This window comes from Stomoxys calcitrans, chromosome 5, assembly GCF_963082655.1.
Source record: "Stomoxys calcitrans chromosome 5, idStoCalc2.1, whole genome shotgun sequence".
In the NCBI taxonomy this organism is placed as follows: Eukaryota; Metazoa; Arthropoda; class Insecta; order Diptera; family Muscidae; genus Stomoxys; species Stomoxys calcitrans.
In genome coordinates this window covers 134,264,071-134,285,608 of record NC_081556.1, presented here as the reverse complement: position 1 = coordinate 134,285,608, position 21,538 = coordinate 134,264,071, and the positions used below count along the sequence as shown (strand labels likewise).

Below are 21,538 nucleotides of genomic sequence, written 5' to 3'. Positions count from 1 at the left end.
CAGCTGTGTGTGGTTTATCTTTTGCTTCTCTTACCATTTTTATCCATTCGTAAAACACGTCAATTTATCCATGTCGTAAAAATAATCTCTCTCATAGTAGAGCCTAAGACAAGCATTTGAAAACGTTTTACTCTCACCATGAAGAACGTCTGTTGAGACCCAAGTTCTCCCGCCATTTGCATGGAGCATTTGTTTTTATTATGGCCACAGCAATTGTTAGGGATTCCAAGCTTTAAATGCAAAAAAGGGAAACAAAGGCAAAAAAGAAGAACATACATAATGTCCCAATTAATTGGCAACCGCAAAAATTACTTTCTTTAAATGTATAAACTTAACAAAAGCTATGGGAATGCCTAATATTCACAGTGGGAGAAATTAAAAAAAAAAATCTACACAAATTTATTAAAATTTTCCTTAGGAACAAAATTTCAATGAAATCTTCTCTAAAAATAAAATTTCAATGAAATTTTCCTAAAGATAAAATTTCAATGAAGTTTTCTCTCAAGACGAAATTTGTAAGAAATTTTCCCTAGAGACAAAATTTGTATGACATTATCCTTAAAGAAAAAATTTTTATAAAATTTTCCCTAAAAACAAAATTTGTATGAATTTTCCCTTAGGACAAAATTTCATGGAAATTTTCTCTAAACACAAAATTTCAATGAAATTTTCTCTAAAGACAAAATTTCAATGAAATTTTCTCTAAAGACAAAATTTCCATGAAATTTTCTCTAAAGACAAAATTTCCATGAAATTTTCTCTAAAGACAAAATTTCCATGAAATTTTCTCTAAAGACAAAATTTCCATGAAATTTTCTCTAAAGACAAAATTTCCATGAAATTTTCTCTAAAGACAAAATTTCCATGAAATTTTCTCTTAAGACAAAATTTCCATGAAATTTTCTCTAAAGACAAAATTTCCATGAAATTTTCTCTAAAGACAAAATTTCCATAAAATTTTCTCTAAAGACAAAATTTCCATGAAATTTTCTCTAAAGACAAAATTTTTTAGAAATTTTCTCTAAAGACAAAATTTCAATAAAATTTTCCCTAAAAACAAAATTTGTATAAAATATTCCCTTAAGACAAAATGTCCATGAAATTTTCTCTAAAGACAAAATTTACATGAAATTTTCTCTAAAGACAAAATTTCCATGAAATTTTCTCTAAAGACAAAATTTCCATGAAATTTTCTCTAAAGACAAAATTTCCATGAAATTTTCTCTAAAGACAAAATTTCCATGAAATTTTCTCTAAAGACAAAATTTCCATGAAATTTTCTCTAAAGACAAAATTTCCATGAAATTTTCTCTTAAGACAAAATTTCCATGAAATTTTCTCTAAAGACAAAATTTCCATGAAATTTTCTCTAAAGACAAAATTTCCATAAAATTTTCTCTAAAGACAAAATTTCCATGAAATTTTCTCTAAAGACAAAATTTTTTAGAAATTTTCTCTAAAGACAAAATTTCAATAAAATTTTCCCTAAAAACAAAATTTGTATAAAATATTCCCTTAAGACAAAATGTCCATGAAATTTTCTCTAAAGACAAAATTTACATGAAATTTTCTCTAAAGAATAATTGAATACAAAATTTCCATGAAATTTTCTCTAAAGACAAAATTTCCATGAAATTTTCTCTAAAGACAAAATTTCCATGAAATTTTCCCTAAAAACAAAATTTGTATAAAATTTTCCCTTAAGACAAAATTTCAATGAAATTTTCTCTAAAGACAAAATTTCAATGAAATTTTCTCTAAAGACAAAATTTCCATGAAATTTTCTCTGAAGACAAAATTTCCATGAAATTTTCTCTAAAGACAAAATTTCCATGAAATTTTCTCTAAAGACAAAATTTCCATGAATTTTTCTCTAAAGACAAAATTTCAATGAAATTTTCTCTAAAGACAAAATTTCCATGAAATTTTCTCTAAAGACAAAATTTCCATGAAATTTTCTCTAAAGACAAAATTTCCATGAAATTTTCTCTAAAGACAAAATTTCCATGAAATTTTCTCTAAAGACAAAATTTCCATGAAATTTTCTTTGAATACAAAATTTCCATGAAATTTTCTCTGAATACAAAATTTCCGTGAAATTTTCTCTGAAGACAAAATTTCCATGAAATATTCTACGGAACAGTCCGCCACGCATCTCCACCTCACCATCCTCGACCCAAATGCCTTGAGCGCCACCATACAGTCCACATAAATTCTGAGTTTCGAGGGCGGTAGGCCCCTTGGCAGAATTTCTCTTGCGGCTACTACAATGACACAGACCTCTGCCTGAAAGACAGTCTCAAAGACATGCTTATACTCAAGTACATTAGAGTAGACCCCCAATCCAGTCCCTGACTCCATAATGGAGCCATTTGTGTAAATCGAGGTCTCATCCACCATTTGTACCTCCCAGGAAAACGAATCGCGAATCCCCTCACTGCAGTCGGCACTGGTGCCAGGTAGTCGGAGATCCTCCTCAGTCTATCATCCGTATCCATAACACCCAGAATCGAACTGTGGCCGCAACCATCCTCCTTCAACATGCCGAGCTCTCTCAGCCTAAGCGCGACCCTGGAGGAGCAGTTCCAAATATAAGCCCCAATGGGCTGCATATCCATCATCGCCTCAAAGCCTACCAGCGGTGCGGATCTCAGAGTCCCTACGATCCCGACGCATGCCAGTCACTGAACCTACTCGAACTCCTTCGCATCCTTCCTCTTCCCTATGGCGTCTCATTACCAGTGCTCCATTATCCAGTACTGGCCTAACGATGTCCGTCCAATAAGTCATCTTGGGAGTCACAACCCAAGAAAAACATTTGAAAACAAACAAACTATGGCAACTCTGTGTCCATCTTTTAGCTGTTTTATCCTTACATTAGGTTCGCACTTGCTGAAATCGGAAAACGTCACGGTCAACACAAAAACACTACAGGGACTACTCTATCTACTTATCTATCCCCATACTAACACCCCCGGCAATCACTACACTTTTTCGAATACTCTTCTTCAATGTTTTTGTTTACTATTTTAGGATTTGGAATTCACAACAGTTTCAGGGTAAATGAGAATAAAAGGGTGTGCTCTCCAAAGCATTTGGTTTACAGTGCTTTTCCACCCTTAGGTGAAACTCGCTCTTGAAATTCTCTGTTTCATTATCTAAGGCTCTCCATTTCTACTTGTTTTCTCTCTAGCTCTCATTCGCTCTTTTTCTCTCTGTTTTTAATGTCTTATGGTCCTTTGTTATGACGTCAACTGACACTTGACACAAAGTTTTAAGCAAATTTCAAATTCACGATGCCAAGGACTGATAATGGTACTTGGCATAGACGCACGCCATGCGTTTTATTTCAGTCTATTGCCGGATATTCTATAAATAACACTCTCGGTGCTTTTGCTCTTCCACCGAGGCGCTGATAAAATATTATACATGCGAATAACGGAAAACACATAGAAGCGAAGCTACAAAAAAACATCAACAACAACAACCCAGCAGGGAAAATATTCACATGAAGGAAATTAAAAACAACAACAAATATATCGACAGTTTGTAAATCTCACTCGTGTCTCGTCTCTTTTTACGCCGTGAATTTGTAAATTTGTGTGTTTGTGCGTGTGCGCTTGTATGTTTGTAAGTAAGGGCGCGAAAGAGGGTTGGGGGGGGGGTGTATATGCTAGCGCCTCGAATTCATTCATCTCAACGTGCATGCATGTGTTGTGCGAAGTGTCGGTGTAGAAGTGTTGGTGTTTTTTATTTTGATGTTTGAGTTTTTCAATGAACCGCCTTGTGTGTGCGTGTGTGTGTTTACGTGTTCAACCGCTATGGGTGAGCCTTGAATGATAAAAATAATCATCGCACTTTTTTAAATTAAAAAAATTTTAAAATTCTTATGCAAGAAAATTACCATGTAAATTAATCAAAACGAAGAAAATGAAAGAAAATTGCGTGAATAATGAGCTTATCAAAAGTTAATTTCTGTGACATATTACCAAAGTTTGGCACTTTGCTTGGGAAAACATCACAATAATAGATGTATGAAATAAACAAAATGGTAAGACAGAGTAAAACCCGTAAAAACGTTGGGCCATGCCAAACTTTGGATACCCACCACCATAGATATATTCTTCATCCTATATCACAATAACCACACTATAACCATATATGCAACCATATGTGCAAGAATGTGCTGTTCTATGTTTGATTCAGGTGCCAAGAACACAATAAATCAGCTTTCTATGGGTTTAAGACCCGAAATCAGAATATTAGTCCATATAGCAGGTAATTGCGGATTTTTTAAAAGAAAGTAAATGCATTTTTTATAAAACTTAGAATGAACTTTAATCAAATATACTTTTTTTACACTTTTTTTCTAAAGCAAGCTAAAAGTAACAGCTGATAACTGACAGAAGAAAGAATGCAATTACAGAGTCACAAGCTGTGAAAAAATTTGTCAACGCCGACTATATGAAAAATCCGCAATTACTTTTTGGGCAACCCAATAGTTTGTTCTGGACCGTAATAGGCAAGGATGTCAAGGGTCTTATACAACTCACTTTTTCAAATTGCAGCGGCTTTTATGGGCTGAAGACCCTTTATAGTCGGGTCGGTCTACATGGCAGATATATTTATTTTAGGTTAGGTATTTGTAAAAGTCTGCCGTCAGACTCACTTAGATGTTTTCTTCCAATGTGATACCACGAAAATAAGAGATGGAATACGCCTTCTAGTTCCTTCCTTTAACCATCCAGATAACTTTAAAAAGCCCAACAACGTGTGAATGTTCACATCCGCTAAGTCAGACAAATTCTCAAACAAATAAGAAGAAGTTCCCTAAAATGGAATATCTTCCGACCGCCAGGGGAGAGAGCATACACAACAACAGATGTTCTATAGTCTCTTGGTCTCCAGACTTCCTCACAGCTTCTGTAAAAGTCGTTAGTCATAATCTGCAGTCTATCATCATATTTACCATTCATATAGTAACCTGTCATGACGGACACAATGGCTGAGGCGTCTTTCCGTTACAGCGACAGTAAAGCGTTAGACCTCCTCAAGTCTAGATTTGGCACCATACCCCTCTTTGGGACCATCTATCATTCGTTGCCATTCGGGCCTGATCCTAAAAATTTAGCTATCATGTCGCTAAAAGTATACCCATAGATTCCAGTTCCCCTGGAATGTGTCAGCTCTTAGTCTCGCAAGTTCGTCTGCTGTACAATTCCCTGGGATATCTCTGTGGTCCGGCACCCAGAACAGGTGAATTTAGAACTGTTCAGCCATCTCGTTAAAAGATCTGCCATAGTCGAGGGCGGTTTTTCAAATTCAGATATATGTTCCCCAGAGATATAATGGCTGCCTAACTATCTGAGAAGATATTGGGTTGCCCAAAAAGTAATTGCGGATTTTTCATATAGTCGGCGTTGACAAATTTGTTCACAGCTTGTGACTCTGTAATTGCATTCTTTCTTCTGTCAGTTATCAGATGTTACTTTTAGCTTGCTTTAGAAAAAAAGTTTAAAAAAAGTATATTTGATTAACGTTCATTCTAAGTTTTATTAAAAATGCATTTACTTTCATTTAAAAAATCCGCAATTACTTTTTGGGCAACCCAATATATATGCCAATCGTTGTAATGACATTATATCTTAGGCATTCCAGCACTTCCTTAACTGCAAGGATCTCCGCTTGATACACCCTGCAGTGGTCGGGTAACCTTCTCGGTATGACTGGTCAAAGTTCTTCAGAGCATACCCCAAAGCCTATCTGGTAGTCTACTTTGGGACCATCCGCATATAAGTCTGCATAACTTCTACAACATATGCCATCATTTGCCGAAGAAGGAATCCATCAGATCAATCCGGTACTCACATCCCGCTGCCATGGGATTTTCTGACAAATGCAGTATAGAGATCTGCGACAGTCTAGGGCGGTTTTTAAATTCAGAAACATGTTTCCCAGACATATAATGGCTACCTGGCCGTCTGAGAAGATATTGTATTTATGCCAATAGTTGAAATGACATTCCATCACTTGTTTAATTGCAAGTATCTTAGCTTGATACACACTTCAGTGTTTGGGTAACCTTCTCGATATGACCAGTCCAAGTTCTTCAGAGTATACCCCAAAGCCCACCTGGTAGTCTAGTTTGGAACCATCCGTATATAAGTCTATGTAACTTCTATTACCAAACATATCGTCATCGTTATATCAGGAAAAGTGACACTGTGCTTATTATGTAAAAAAGCGACAATGTGTAATTCGCACTGCCATGAACATCGGGCATTGTATTTCAGCGTAACCGCCACACGACCATAGAAAAAGCTCCCTTAGCCACATAGCAGTTGTCGCAGCAATTTGCCCAGCCACAATGTCCAGAGGCAGTAGGTGTAGCATTAATTTCAGTGCATCGGATGGTGTCGTCCACAGTGGGACTGTGGAACATGAACAAGCCATCCTTTGAATGCAGCTGAGTAGAGACCATATTGTAACACCTTTCCCAAAGAGGTGTCACACGGCGGCACGCGGTTGGAATTTGACTATAAAAAGGAGGCCCTAAAGCAGGAGCCTACCATTAAAATGAGGAGTCTAAACTCAATCATTAATATGTGAGAAGTTTGCATAGTTGTGGTATACACATGATTCTGTGCATCTGTTGGAAGTTGTATTGATGGCTTCGAACGCTAGAGACAACGTCCCTCGCTATTGCTCCGTTTGCCCAGTTTCGAATCCCGGCCGAGCTCTGCCGATTTTTTTTTTTTTTTTTTTTGATTTTCAAGTTTTTTTTTTTTTGCCTGTTAGGGCGAAGATCATTAAATTTTACAAGGTTATTGAGATGTTACAATCAAAATGTGGTAGCAGATCAATATTTCGAGGTGTTATAGACGGAATGACTAGATAAGTATACCCCTTACCTATGGTATAAATGTCAATTTGCCTATTGAGGAACAAGGTGAAACTTCTCACATATCAAGTTTAAGTTTTTAACATCCGATTCAAGTTTAAGCTCAATAATAATGGGGCCACGTTTTGAAAAACATAGAATAGCGTTCCAAGTGCCTCGATCTTCTACGCACATTCTAAAATGTCTGACACCAAGTTTTGAGGTGTCTCCCACCACTTGATTTTTCCATCGGGCTTTAAGTCGTCCTTCTTTGCATGTACCACCGTTATCGATTTCAAAAGACTTTTTTGATGGAGCTTCATCATCCATTCTGTCAACATGACCTAGCCAACGCAACCGTTGTATTTTGATATGTGTAACAATGCTATCGTCATCATATAGCTAGTGGTTCATACGACTCCTATATTCTCCGTTAACGAAAACTAGTCCATTTTACCAAGAATCTTTCTCTCAAACACTCCAACCACTTCCTCGTGGGCTTTCACAAGTACCCATCCCATATAACAACAAGGGTAGTATCAGTGTCTTGTATAGTGTAATCATCATCGATTAAAAGTATCTGTATAGGGATATCCACAGTCGGACGGACGGACAGGGCTAGATCAGCTTAGAATGTCAAGGCGGTCAAGAATATGGACTATTTGTGGCATCACAGATCAATATTTCGAGGTGCTACAAACCCATGAAGCTACAGAGGCCAGCGTAGCGCAGAGATTAGCATGTCCTTTTATGACGCTGAAGGCCTGAGTTCGAATCCTGGAGTGAACATCAGAAAAATTTTTCAGCGGAAAAAATTTTCCTCGGTAGTAATCCCCTCCTAATGCTGGCGACATTTCTGAAAAAATATGTCATTTGGAAAAATAGTATGGCAGCCATGTAAAAACTTCTACCCAAAGAGCACTGACATATGGCATATGACTGGGCTGGACTTTGAAGTCTCAATGTTAACCCGGAGAAGACTGTAATATGCCTGTTCACGAGGAAGACGAAGGTAAACCAATTTAACGCACCACATTTCCTCAATAGGACGATTTCGACATCTGACAAGGTGAAATACTTAGGTGTGATCTTGGACAGGAAACTGAATTAAAAATGTCACATTCAGAAGCATACAGAGAACGATCACATATGTTGGGTACTATGTAGCAGGCCGTAAGCTCGAAAATGGGTCCTGAATCCGAGGATAGTCTGGCTCTACAGGAGCGTGATTAGACCAATACTTACTTACGCCTCTGTAGTTTGTGGGCTGCTATGGAGAAAAAATGCAACATAAGGACCATACAACAGGTTCAGAGAACATGTTGTCTTGGCATAGGTGGATCGATTAGGACCACGCCCACTAGTGCACTGGAGACTATTCTAGATATCCGACCCATTGACATACAGATTAAGTGTGAGGCAGTCACTGCGGCTAAGAGACTTAAGGCGATGGGAGAATGGATTGAGGATGGGAGTAGCCCATACCATCGCGGTATAATCCAGACGAAAATAGGAAACCTGGAAGGAAGGGAAGAGGTTTCCGATCGGATACCTGAAATGAACCTTGAAGTCGAGTGCGAGGCACTGTTGTCATCGGCACAGTCTTGGATTGACGGAACCCTAGTATTGCCATCTGGAAAATCATGTTACACGGATGGATCAAAGCCAGAGGACAGGGTGGGCCTGGGGTCTACACTCAAGGACTAAGATCTGTTTTAGACTGCCTGACCATAATACGATCCTGCAGGCGGAGATCCGGGCGATCACGGAATGCGTGAAGTGTTGTGGTGCTAACGCTAGGACATCGTGTGTGAACATCTTTACCAACAGTAAAATTGCCATGAGGGCAATAACAACCAGGACGGTTAAGTCACGAACAGTCTTACAGTGTAAGCAGGAGATTAACGCCTTCTCTGAGGATGGCAAAATCCGCATCGTTTGGGCGCCGGGCCATAACGGAGTAAGGGGAAATGAAAGGTCAGACGATTTGGCGGTGAAGGCAAGAGGACTGCAGTCAATAGGGAGTGGGCGACGAATGAGGAAAATAACGCTTAGCCTCTTGGTGTAGTTGTGACGCCTCCTTTGATTCATCGCACTTCTTGTAAGTTGGTAACGTTCTAATTGTTCTATCCCAATAAATCCGCCAGTGCACATACCTATACTTCATGGTATAGAGTTCGAACAATCTAGCTGCAGATTCCCAAATCCTTCATTCGATTGCTGTGAGACACAAACGTTTGAGGATTTTCCTTTTTCCTATTCTTTCGTTTCTTCAAAGTTTTCGGTTCTTTCTACAACGATGGTCTAGCCTTAGTCAAGCTCAGGACCTTAACAATGTTTTATATAAGGAGGACTATAAAATCATGTGGGTTTTTAGGGTAAATGTTACCCCACTACCTTTTAGGGTATTAAGACAACTACCCTACAAGTGACACCACAAGCAATTCAATGTCCACAATTGTAAAGAAGTAGGAACCCACTTAAGCCTTGAAGATGCCTAGTTAAAGCCACTCAAAATGGCAAAACATTGCAACGAACCCCTTAATAATTTTAATAATTAAACCTCAATGAATATTTCAAGCTCTTGCAAATGGAATGGGAAATTGGAAATTGGGAGTTGGGAGTTGTCCACCGCATACATCATATGATGGCATGCAATGCAGCTAAGTGAAAAGTTTACCATATTAAATATGAACAAGCCGAAAAATCTTCATGCCAGCCAACCAACTCGTATATCGTTTATTTAAATGTTTGTTTTTATTTTTTTTTTTTTTTGTTTCATTTTCCATCTCACATGCATGACATAAACATGCTTTTTGCAAGAAGCTCTCAAAAGGAATATTTAATAAAGTTTGTTGCTGTTGTTGTTGGTGTGGAATACCCGCTGCCATGCCACATGTCAGTGGAGGAACATCGCAAAATGTCAGAGTGACAGCTACCACAGAAAAATTGACCTAAATCTCATGGAGAGCGTCACTACCACAATAAATTGAACGGATCCCAAAATCCTTAGTTGCAAAGGAACCGCACACACACACACACACACACGAACGCACATACATTTATACACCATAAAAACAAAAAAGAAATAAAATTGTACAACTACAACAACTGCCGAGTGAATGAACGAAATAGGAAAACTCCAATTTGCGATAACATGGGATAATTTGGAGAGCAAATTGTTTTGCCATATTGCTGCTAGTGATGACGTCTGGCAAAATGATAATTGTCCCCACCACCACTCCATTTTACTACCCTACACCTCAAAGTGGTACATTCAGACCACACGCACACACACACACACACACATATAAGATAAAGCTGTTATTTGTACCTATAGCATGTTCAGCATAAATGTCAACGGTTGGCATTGACATTACAATCGCATTTGTCTGTGTGACATTTGAATTGTTGTCTCCTACGCGTACCTCATATCCCCATGGGCTGAGAAACACCATTACCTAAAAATTAGGTTTCATTAAAATTCTGTCACAGCATATGCTGCTGTATATAAGGGTGGTGGAATCGAAAAAGCTAATTTTTCAGGAAAACTTGGAAAGGATTCTAGCAGCAGCTAGACTCGAGGAAGGGTAGTCTTAGTAAACTATTCCTTGCAGTATAATAGTTTTAGAACTCTTTTCTTTGGTATTGAATAGTCTTATAACATTTTTGCTTGGAGAAGCAAAGTTTTCATACCCTACACCACTACTGTGGTACAGGGTATTATAACTTAGTGAATTATTTTGTAACACCCAAAAGGAAGAGATATACCCATTGATAAGTATACCGATCGACTCAGAATCACTTTCTGATTCGATTTAGCTATGTCCGTCTATTTGTCTTAGCGTCTGTCTGTCTGTCTGTCTGTCTGTCCGTCTGTCTGTAAATATTAATTTGTGTACAAAGTACAGCTCTCAGTTTTCATCCGATCGTCTTCAAATTTGGTTCTGGCATGTTTTTCGGCCTAGAGATGAAGCCTATTGAAATTGGAAAAAATCGGTTCAGATTTAGATATAGCTCCCATATATATGTTCGTCCGATTTTCAGTAATAATGCAATAAAATGGTCATTTGTTAACCGATTCTCTCGAAATTTGGCAGTAAGGATTTTTTTACGACTATCAACATTACTGGTGAATTTCATGGAAATCGGTTCAGATTTAGATATAGCTCTCATACGTATATATCGTCTGATTTTCACTTCTAGAGCCACTGCGAGCACACATATCGACCAATCTTGCCAAAATATTGCACAACGCTTTCCTCGATGACTACCACAATATACATAGAGTTTGGTCAAAATCGGGTCCGATTTGGATATAGCTCCCATATATATGTTTGTCCGATTTTCAGTAATAATGCAATAAAATGGTAATTTGTTAACCGATTCTCTCGAAATTCGGCATAGGAGATTTTCTCTTGACTCCCAATATTGCTGGTGAGTTTCATGGAAATCGCTTCAGATTTAAATATAGCTCTCATATATATACATCGCCCGATTTTAACTTCTAGAGTCACTGCAAGCACACGTATCGACCAATCTTGCCAAAATATTGCACAACGCTTTCCTCGATGATTACCACAATGTACATAGAGTTTCGTCAAAATCGGATCCGATTTAGATATAGCTCCCATATATATGTTCGTCCGATTTCCAGTAAAATTGGAATAAAATTGTCTTTTGTTAACCGATTCTCTCGGAATTTGGCAGGTAGGAGTTTTTTACGACTATCGACATTACTGGTGAATTTCAGTGAAATCGGTTTAGATTTAGATATAGCTCTCATATATATATATATATATATATATATATATATATATATATATATATATATATATATATATATATATATATATATATATATATATATATATATATATATATATATCGCCCGATTTTAACTTCTAGAGTCACAGCAAGCGCATTTATTGATCAATCTTACCAAAATTTTGCAAAACGCTTTCCTCGACGACTGCCACAGTATCTGAGGAGTTTGCTCGAAATCGGTTCAGATTTAGATATAGCTCTCATATATATGTTCGTCGGATTTTGAGAAAGTGAAGTGAAAAGTGGTCATTTGTTATCCGATTCTATTAAAATTTTGCAGGAAGGATTTTCTTATAGCTCTCAATATTACTGGAGTCTTTCATAGAAATCGGCCCAGATTTTGATATAGCTGTCATATATATTTATATATATTGCCCGATTTTCACTTTAAGAGCCACTGGAAGCGCATTTATTGACCAATCTTGGCAAAATTTTGCACAACGCTTTCCTCGACGACTACCTCATTATTTGAGAAGTTTGCTCGGAATCAGTTCAGAATTAGCTATAGCTCCCATATATAGGTTCGTCAGGTTTTTGGGTAAATTGCCATAATGTTGTCATTTGTCAACCGTAGTTTTTACAGTTTGAACATATTTTCTCGCCGAGGTCCATCAAAATTGGTTCAGAATTGGATATAGGTCCCACATTGTATTTATAGGGTAGGTACACCGCTCGACTTTTGCCCTTCCTTACTGGTTTAACTTTTCGTTAGGATAAAATAGTTTTTGAAACCTTTTTCTTGGTAAAAGGTAGCTTAAGCACCCTTTTTCTTAGCATAATGTGGTTTTAGTACCCATTTCCTTGACTAAGATAAGTTTTAGTATCCTTCTCTTGATATAAGATAGTTTTAGTACATTTTCCTTAATATAGGGTAGTTTCATTACCATTTCCCTTGAAAAATATACAGTTTTAGTACAATTTCCTTTGGGATTTGGACAGTATAAGTACCCACTTCCTTGAGAAAGGGTAGCTTTGACACCCTTTTCCTTGGATTGGAGTAGTTTAGTTTCACCTCATAAGGATACCCTAATTTTAGTACTCTATTCTTTGTGATAGGTTAATTTTAGTACCCTTGTCCTTAAGATGGGGTACTTTTTGCACCTTTTTACTTGACAAAGGGTAGTTTTAGTACTCCTTTCCTTAAGATATGGTACTTTTAGTACCCTTTTACCTGGCGTATGGTAGTTTTAGTGCCCTCTTCCTTAAGATATGGTCCTTTTTGTACCCCATTCCTTGTCATAGGGTAATTTTAGTACTCTTCTCCTTAACAGAGGATAGTTTTATTACCATTTTCCTTGGCATAAGGTAGGATCTATACCCTTTTCCCTTGCATAGAGTTAGTTTTAGTGTCATTCTCTTTGAGATAGATTCGTATTAGTAGTCTTTCCTTTGGAAAGGGTAGTCTTTGCACGCTTTTTCTTGACATATTGGGTTGCCCAAAAAGTAATTGCGGATTTTTTAAAAGAAAGTAAATGCATTTTTAATGAAACTTAGAATGAACTTTAATCAAATATAGTTTTTTTACACTTTTTTTCTAAAGCAAGCTAAAAGTAACAGCTGATAACTGACAGAAGAAAGAATGCAATTACAGAGTCACAAGCTGTGAAAAAATTTGTCAACGCCGACTATATGAAAAATCCGCAATTACTTTTTGGGCAACCCATTAGAATAGTTTTAGTACATTTTCCTTAATATAGAGTAGTTTCATTACCATTTCCCTTGGAATGTATGCAGTCTTAGTTGAATTTCCCTTGGGATTTGAACAGTATAAGTACCCATTTTCTTGAGAAAGGGTAGCTTTGGCATCCATAGGGTAGTTTGAGTACCCCTTTCCTTAAGATATGGTACTTGTTGTACCCTTTTACTTGGCGTATGGTAGTTTTAGTACCATTTTCCTTAAGACATGGTCCTTTTTGTACCCTTTTCCTTGCCATAGGGTAGTTTTATTACCTTTTTCCTTGGCATAAGGTAGGATTTAAACCCTTTTCCCTAACATAGAGTTAGTTTTAGTGTCTTTCTCCGTGAGATAGGTTCATATTAGTGCGCTTTCCTTGCGAAGGGTATCTTTGGTACCCTTTTTCTTGGCATAGGATAGTTTTAGTACCCATTTACCTGGCATTTGTTACTCTTAGTACCCGTTCTTTGAAATTAGTTAGTTTCAATATTCTTCTCCTTGTGATCGAGTCGTTTTAATACTCTTATCCCAGAGAAAGGGTAGTTTTAGTACCCTTTTCTGTGGCATAGGGTAATATTTGTATCATTTCCTTTAGCAAAGGCTAATATTTGTGCCCTTTATCTTGGGAGTAGGTTAGTTGTTGTACCTTTTTCTTAAGGATATGTTAGTTTCAGTATCCTTATCCTAGAGAAAAGCTATTTTAATTACCTTTATCCTTGGAAAAGGGTATTTTAATTATATTTATTCCTGCAAAAGGGTATTTTAATTACCTTTATCCTTGGAAAAGGGTACTTTTAGTGCCATGTGTCTAGGGAAAGGATTTTTTAGTACCCCTTTCTTTGGAACACAAAAATTTTGGCCCACATTTTATTGGGGCAGTGTAGTTAAGTACACCCTTCCTTTGGTAGGGTACTTTTGGTACCCTTTTTCTTGGGATCATGCAGATTAATTACACTTTTTTCGCGATTAAGCAGTTAAGGTACAGTTTTTCTTGGGATAATGCAGTTTAAGTACACTTTTCTTGGGATCAGGCTACAGTACACTTTTTATTGAGACATAGTAGTTTGCAAAAATTTGCAAATTGCAGTAGTTTTAGAAGATTTTTGTAGTTCAAGTAACTTTTGCCCATGAACATTCCACTAAGGAATAGGGCAAACTTCTCACATTTCAATGAGTGCAGTCCGATTTAAGTTTAAGCTCAATGCTTAGAGCCTTTTAAACCCTTTATATGGCCGAGTCCGAACCGCATGCCGCAGTGCGACACCTCTTTGGAGAGAAGTTTTACATGGCATAGTACCCCGCAAATGTTACCAAAATTAGGAGGGGAAAACCACCGCTGAACATTTTCTCTGATGATCTCGCCAGGATTCGAACCCAGGCGTTCAGCGTCATAGGCGGACATGCTAACCTCTGCGATACGGTGGCCTCCTACTTTTTCCATTGCATAGTTTAAATACCATTTTCCTTGGGACATGGAGGTTTTAATACCCTTATCCCTGAGATAAAGGGTTCTAAGTCCCCTTTTCCTTTGAATAAAGTAGCTTAAGTGCCTTTTTCCTTATGATAGGGTAGTTGTAATACACTTTCCTAGGGAAGGATTGTTTTACTAAGCTTTTATGTAGGTAAGAGTAGTTTGCGTAGACCTTTCTTTAGAAGAGGGTAGTTTTAGTAACTATCACCTACGGAAAGGGTAGTTTTAGTTTTTCTACCCTTTTCCTTAGGAAAGTTTAGTTTTAGTACTCTTTTCTCAGAGAAAGGACCGTTTTAGTACACTTGGCCTTGGAAAAGAGTAGTTTTAGTACAGTTTTTCTTAAGAAAATGAAGTTCAAGTAGTTACGGATTGTTTTAGAACCTCTTTCCTTTAAAAAGATTAGTTTTGAATAGCATACTATCCTTCGGAAAAGGGTATCTTTAGTAAACTTTCCCTTGGGGAAGGGTATCTTTAGTACACTTTCCCTAAGGGAAGGATATCTTAAGTACATTTATCTTTGGGAAATGTATTTTTTTTTGGCCTTGTGGGTAGTTGTAGTTCCCTTTTCCTAGAGAATATTTGCTTTATTAAGATTTTATTTAGGAAAGCGTAGTGGTTGTACCCTTCTCCCTGACAGGTAGTTTTGGTAACCTTTACCTTGGTGAAGGGTAGTTTAAGTATCATTTTCCTTGAAAAGTTTAGTTTGGTGCAATTTTGCTTGGGAAGGGGCAGACTTGGTACTCTGTTCCTTGGGAAGGGGCAGACTTGGTACCCTGTTCCTTGGAAAAGGCTAGTTTTGGTAGTCTTTGCATTGGGAAAAGTTAGTTTTAGTACAACTACCTCTGGTTACATAAAGGGTGATTTTTTTGAGGTTAGGATTTTCATGCATTAGTATTTGACAGATCACGTGGGATTTCAGACATGGTGTCAAAGAGAAAGATGCTCAGTATGCTTTGACATTTCATCATGAATAGACTTACTAACGAGCAACGCTTGCAAATTATTGAATTTTATTACCAAAATCAGTGTTCGGTTCGAAATGTGTTCATTCACCGTAACGTTGCGTCCAACAGCATCTTTGAAAAAATACGGTCCAATGATTCCACCAGCGTACAAACCACACCAAACAGTGCATTTTTCGGGATGCATGGGCAGTTCTTGAACGGCTTCTGGTTGCTCTTCACTCCAAATGCGGCAATTTTGCTTATTTACGTAGCCATTCAACCAGAAATGAGCCTCATCGCTGAACAAAATTTGTCAAAATTTGAACACATTTCGAACCGAACACTGATTTTGGTAATAAAATTCAATGATTTGCAAGCGTTGCTCGTTAGTAAGTCTATTCATGATGAAATGTCAAAGCATACTGAGCATCTTTCTCTTTGACACCATGTCTGAAATCCCACGTGATCTGTCAAATACTAATGCATGAAAATCCTAACCTCAAAAAAATCACCCTTTATTACTTTAAAAAATTTAGTTTTGCTGCCCTTTTCCTTGGGAAAGCGTAGCCTTGGTACCATTTTCCTTGTGAAAGGGTAGTTTGTGAACTCTTTTCTTGGAAAAAGGGTAGTTTCAGTATTCTCTTTCTTGGGATAGGGAAGTTTTAGTATTCTTTTCCTTAGGAAAGAATAGTTTTATTACCCTTTCAGAAACCTTTTCCTTGGAAAAGGGTAATTTTAGAGTAAAAGAGTAGTTTTAGTAACCTTTACCTTGGTAAAAGTTAGTTTAAATATCCTTTTCGTTGAAAAATTTAGTTTTGCAACCCTTTTGCTTGGGAAGGGATAGTTTAGGTACCCCTTTCCATGGAAAGGGGCAGTCTTGGTACCCTTTATCTTTGGAAGGGCCAATGTTGGTTCCCCTTTTCTTTGGAAGGGGCAATTTTGGTTCCCCTTTTCTTTGGAAGGGGCAATTTTGGTACCCTTTTCCATGGGAAGTCTTGGAACTTTGGGGTCTTGGAACCCTTTTCTTTGGGAACCCTTTTCCTTGGAAAGGTGTAGTTTTAGCTTAGTAGTTTTACAGCCGTGTTTCTTGGGAATTTAATGTTTTAATTCAATTTTCTTTGGAAGAGAGTTGTTATCCCCTAGGAAATAGTATTTAAGAACCCCTGGATAATAAAAAAAATTTCTCCTGTAAAAGGATAGTTGTATGATTCTTTCCCTGGGAAAGAGCAAGAACAAGTTCAATATACTGACACATAAATTTGGAATACACAAACCTCTTAAAATTGATACCATCGTGGCGCTACAGTTTGCATCGTATCCTGAACAAGCTTTCAGCTGCGGGTGTTCGGCCAATTAATGGTATGCATGTGACATTAGTGATGTCTTCAGTTATGTAAAAGTTCTTTACTAATTAAAATCACCATGCGGCTCGACGTTCGGAACCGTATATAAAAAATAGTTCCCTTATTATGGAGATTAAACTTAATTCTGGCAGTAATAATAGATATGTGAGAAGTATACCCTCTTTTTCTTTATGAAATATTCAAGGGCAAACTTGCAATTATCTGGATAAGAAAATGCAAATTTAAGAAATGAGTGCTGTCCATTTCAAATTTAAGCTCAACGTTATGAGGCCTTATTTTTATACCCCACAATAGGATGGAGGCATACTAATTTCGCCATTCTGTTTGTAACTCCTCGAAATATTCGTCTAAGACCCCATAAAGTATATATATTCTTGATCGTCGTGACATTTTAAGTCGAACTAGCCGTGTCCGTCCGTCCGTCTATCTGGCGAAAGCACGCTAACTTTCGAAGGAGTAAGGCGAGCCGCTTGAAATTTTGCACAAGTACTTCTTATTAGTGTAGGTCGGTTGGGATTGTAAATGGGCTATATCGGTCGATGTTTTGATATAGCTGCCATATAAGCCGATCTTGGATCTTGATTTCTTGAGCCACTAGAGCGCGCAATTCTTATCCGATTTGGTTGAAATTTTGCATGAGGTGTTTTGTTATGACTTTCAACAACTGTGCTAAGAATTGTTCAAATCGGTTCATCATCTGATATAGGTGCCATATAAACCGATCAGAGGTCTTGACTCTTTGAGCTTCTACAAGGAAGAAATTATTATCCGATTTAGCTGAAATTTTATACAACGGCTTCTCTTATGACCTTTAATATACGTGTCGAAATGGCATGAATCAGTTTATAGCCTAATGCAGCTCCCCTATATACCGATCACAATGCGCAATTCTTACTAGATTTGGCTGAAATTTTACACAATGTCTTCTAATATAGTTTTCAATATTCAGTTCAATTATGGTGCGAAATGAACCATAACTTGATATTGTTCCAATAACATAGCAATTCTTTTCTTTTATCCTTTGTTTGCCTAAAAAGAGATACCGTGGCAAGAGCTCGACAAATGCGATCCGGCCGAACCGTGCGTGCAGCAGTGCGTCACCTCTTAGTGGAGAAGTTTTTCCATGGCTGCCATACCAAATGATACAGTACCTCACAAATGTCGCCACCATTAAAAGGGGATAACCACTGCTGACAATTTTTTCACAGGTTCTCGCCAGGTTTCGTTCCCTGTCGGACGCGATAACCTCTGCGCCACGGTGTTCTCCTGAATATAGATATAATTAACCAGATTTTCTCGTCTATCATGTAGGTGTTGAAGCACCCATCTACCTTAATGAAGCCAACTAGACATCCCATACTTGAACAAAATACCCTAATGGTTAATTTTTCACTTGAAATTGTGGACCCATTTAAAGGGATTTAATATAAAAAAAACAATGTCCCCATTGTAGATTCTTCACAAAAAGGTTTGTTTTCTAAACCACATAAGTATGAAACCAAAGTTAATAAGGGTAACAGTAACAGAAATCTTTTCATTTTAGCTTAGGTGTAAATTATAAAAATTTTTTTCATTTAGGTTTTAAATATAAACTTTGAGAATAGTGTCCAGCATAAGCCTTACTCCGTAAAGTTACCTTTTTTCATTACATTTCTAATCCAAGGATTCATGCGATAGCCTCTGTCAGCAACTGTCTGTTCTATCTTATGTTGTCTCCATGCTTGGCTTTCATACTAAACCCCTAAAGCAGTAATTAAATGCAAAAGTTTTCTGGTTGTACTTATCAACACACACATAGAAGCCATACACCTACCCACACACATACACATACACCTTTGCACACCTACACTTTGGTAAAAACAAAAACATACATAAATAAAGTGGTGAACTAGCATGAAGAAAATCTGATTATAAAACTAATCCATCAAAATGCATTAGGGAACTCAACAGCTTTTGTTTTACACTTTTTTTTATTGTTTTGTTTTCGTTTTTGCCTGAGTTTAGGAACAATGAGTTTAGGTATAACTAAATAAGTTTCGGTATAAGATAGTTCAAAACATACAATGCCAAAGTAGGAGCATGTGGTCGAAAGATCTTTAATTATGGAAAACTTTCAATGGTAAACATATCCCGAAAATGGAGGCTAGAATTATCAAAAAACCGACTTTTTCATTAAATCGGGTTTTGAACTGGCATAAATGCCTTAAGTTCGGCCTAGCTGAACTTTGTGTACACACCATCTCGGATATATGCTGTTAACTAAATTTAGGTAAAACCAGTAAGGAAAAGCAAAAGTCGGGCGGAGCCGTTTATATAATACCATACACTACCGAGTCAGCGTAGTACTTTGAATGCATGAAACCTATGTTGCAATAAAGTCAGATTTTAATTTTCAATACCCTCCACCATAGGATGGGGGTATACTAATTTCGTCATTCTATTTGTAACTACTCGAAATATTCGTTTGAGACCCCATGAAGAAAATATTCTTGGTCGTCGTGACATTTTATGTCGATCTAGCCATGTCCGTCCGTCTGTCTGTCGAAAGCACGCTAACTTTCGAAGGAGTAAAACTAGCCGCTTGAAATTTTAGACAAATACTTCTTATCAGTATAGGTCGGTTGGGATTGTAAATGGCTCATATCGGTCCATGTTTTGATATAGCTGCCATATAAACCGATCTTGGGTCTTGACTTCTTGAGCCTCTAGAGGGCGCAATTCTTATCCTATTGGAATGAAATTTTGTACGACGTGTTTTGTTATGAGTTCCAACAATTGTGCCTAGTATGGTTCAAATCGGTCAATAACCTGATATGGCTGCCGTATAAACCGATCTTGGGTCTTCACTTCTTGAGCCTCTAGAGGGCGCAATTCTTATCCAATTGGAATGAAATTTTGCACGACGTGTTTTGTTATGACTTCCAACAATTGTGTCTAGTATGGTTCAAATCGGTCAATAACCTGATATGGCTGCGTATAAACCGCATGAGACTCTAGAGGGCGTAATACTTATCCCATTGGAACGAAATTTTGCACGACGTGTTTTGTTATGACTTCCAACTATTGTGCCTTGTATGGATCAAATCGGTCAATAACCTGATATAGCTGTCATATAAACCGTTCTTGGGTCTTGACTTCTTGAGCCTCTAGAGGGCGCAATTCTCATCCGATTGGAATGAAATTTTGCACGACGTGTTTTGTTATGACTTCCAATATTTGTGCCAAGTATGGTTCAAATCGGCCAATAACCTGATATGGCTGCCGTATAAACCGATCTTGGATCTTGACTTCATGAGCCACTAGAGGGCGCAATTCTTATCCGATTGGAATGAAATTTTGCATGACATGTTTCGTTATGGCTTCCAACAATTGTGCCAAGTATGGTTCAAATCGGTCCATAACCTGATATGGCTGCCGTATAAACCGATCTTGGGTCTTGACTTCTTGAGCCACTAGAGGGCGCAATTCTCATCCGATTTGGCTGAAATTTACCATGAAGTATTTTATTATGACTTCCAACAACTGTGCTAAATTAGGTTCAAATCGGTTGATACCCTGATATATCTCTCTGGCTTAGATCGGTTCAGATTTGGATATAGCTGTCATATAGACCGATCCTCAAATTTAGTGTCTTAGGCCAATAAAAGCCACATTTATTATCCGATTTTGCTGAAATTTGGGACAGTGAGTTGTCTTAGACCCTTCGACATCCTCCGTCAATATGGCTTGGATCAGTCCAGATTTGGATATAGCTGTCATATAGACCGATCTTCCGATTTGGGGTCTTGGGCCCATAAAACACGCATTTATTGTCCGATGTCGCAGAAATTTGTGACAGTGAGTTAAGTTAAGCCCCTTGACATACTTCTGCATTATCGCACAGATCGGTCCAGATTTGGATATAGCTGCCATATAGACCGATCCTCCGATTTAGGGTCTTAGGCCCATAAAAGCCACATTTATTATCCGATTTTGCTGAAATATGGGACAGTGAGTTGTGTTAGGCCCTTCGACTTCCTTCCTTAATTTGGCCCAGATCGGTTCAGATTTGGATATAGCTGCCATATAGACCGTTCCTCCGGTTAAGGGTCTAAGGCCCACAAAAGCCACATTTATTATCCGATTTTGATGAAATTCGGGACAGTAGGTTGTGTAAGGCCCATCGACATCCTTCGTTAATTTGGCTCAGATCGGTCCAGATTTGGATATTGCTGCCATATAGATCGATCCTCCGATTTATGGTGTAAGGCCCATAAAAGCCACATTCATTATCCGATTTTGCTGAAATTTGGGACAGTGATTTGTGTTAGGCCCTTTGACATATTTTTTCAATTTGGTCCAGATCGGTTCAGATTTTGATATAGCTGCCATATAGAC

General features: G+C 37.6%; 1 protein-coding gene across 1 annotated transcript in view; it reads left to right on the top strand.

The window, feature by feature from the left end:
- The first annotated feature begins 3,745 nt into the window (after positions 1 to 3,745).
- The window catches only part of LOC106084876 (uncharacterized), a 124,678-nt gene continuing 106,885 nt past the window's right edge, over positions 3,746 to 21,538 (top strand). The window contains exon 1 of the mRNA XM_059369477.1: positions 3,746 to 3,825. The gene's annotated coding sequence lies outside the window, so the exon portion shown is untranslated. The remainder of the gene's footprint in view (positions 3,826 to 21,538) is intronic.